The following is a 1,828-nucleotide window of genomic DNA, read 5'->3' as shown; positions in this document are numbered from 1 at the left end:
CAGCCACAGTAATGGGCAGCCAGTCTTCAGTGCATCCAACGTTCTAGCGACGAGGTCGCCCCAATTTTTTTTAGTTTTTGTTTGTTGTTGTCGTTTGATGATCAAATCATCAATGTCCATCTCGCTATCGGTTGTGCAATAGGCTTATTGAAGAAAAACCATAAGTGAGAGAATACAATATTCGTATGATTTTTAATATCATCAAGTAGTAACTATTGCTATCCTGAAGATCATCATGATGTAATCATATCAACTTAGTTAAACTAAAAAAACCCTGTTGCTTTAATCTTATCAAACTGTGAATAGTTAAACCCTTGTATTGGTCAAATCGATAGTATAATTCGTAAATAGTAACCGTGTCAAAAGACCATAATTTGATCTAACCAAACTTTTAATTTAATCTAATTAAATCATTCAAAAATCATGATCAAAATCATAATAACTTGATGAATTAATCTAATTTAACAACAAAGATCATATTCTAAACCTGCTCTAATAGTATCTATTGGAAATATGATATACAATGCGGCCGAATTTGAATATCATATAAATTAATTAAAATTAATTAAATTTTAGAAGAATATCTAAAATACTTTCAGAATTTATTCAGTAATCTATCTCAAGATAAATCCGAAATAGCTTCCTCAAGAGAAAAAGCCTCTAACTGAAATCCACCAATCATCAAAGAGGAGCATTACTAAGAGATAGGTTCTCAATTTTCTATTTTACTATTTCTTATTCTTCTTATAAGACTACATATGAACCCTATATATAGGATCAAACTGTTGGCCTTCTTGTTTTGATGATGATTTAACAAACAATTTACATCTAATATTGTTTGAATAGTGTTTATATTTTGTTATTTATTATAGACAAACAATATGTTGGAGGATGGATGGAATTGGGCATTTACGATCATATCCAATGGAGATTGGCGGAGTACCAAGTCAAGCTTATTGAAGATCAAGATTGTTTGGGTAACATTTAGTTTAGGTGTTATATTATGTGTGTTGGTACTTTAAGCTCAATATAATATGCATACACATTTTATTGGTTTCTTTATATATATATATATATATATATATATACATAAGTTAAGTTTTGGTTTCTATGTATATTTAGTAATATATATACATACATGGTTTGAGTTTTCAAGTTTTAATATGAAACAATTGAATATAATTAGAAAACATATTTTTGTTTCATACTTACATGCATATATATGATTTCATCAATGTTCAATGAAATCATGTTTTAGTGTATTATATGTGTATTTTGATAAAATACTGTATTCATTGTTTATAGACTTTATAACAATAGTTTACATCTTTCTTCAAGCCTATAAAATCATTTTGTAATGTTTTAAAACATGGTTAAGCTAAAATATCAAAACTCATGTGTTTACATTTTTATAAAATCATTTTGTAATGTTTTAAAACATGGTTAAGCTAAAATATCAAAACTCATGTGTTTACATTTTTATGTTTTGGACTAGCTAAAATATCAAAACTCATGTGTTTACATTTTTATGTTTTGGACTATTTTGTAAAATAATGATATTTTTTATTTGGGAGATCCTTTCTAAAAACCAATTTTCGTAGCATGTGTATTATCATCTACAATCATTTTCTAAAGTTTTATATTTTTTGGAATTTATTTGATATTTTTAAACATGGTTTTAAAATCAGAAAACTGTTTATAAACCTGGAATTTCATATGTCAGTTTGCGGTCGACCGCCACGGTCGACCGCCCATGAGTCCAGAGACTCAGTAAGTTTTTCAGAGGCTCGCGGTCGACCGTGACGGTCGACCGGATGCAGTCCTGAAA

Source organism: Asparagus officinalis, chromosome 5, assembly GCF_001876935.1.
Source record: "Asparagus officinalis chromosome 5, Aspof.V1, whole genome shotgun sequence".
NCBI classification, from domain to species: Eukaryota; Viridiplantae; Streptophyta; class Magnoliopsida; order Asparagales; family Asparagaceae; genus Asparagus; species Asparagus officinalis.
This window is presented reverse-complemented; position numbering follows the sequence as displayed.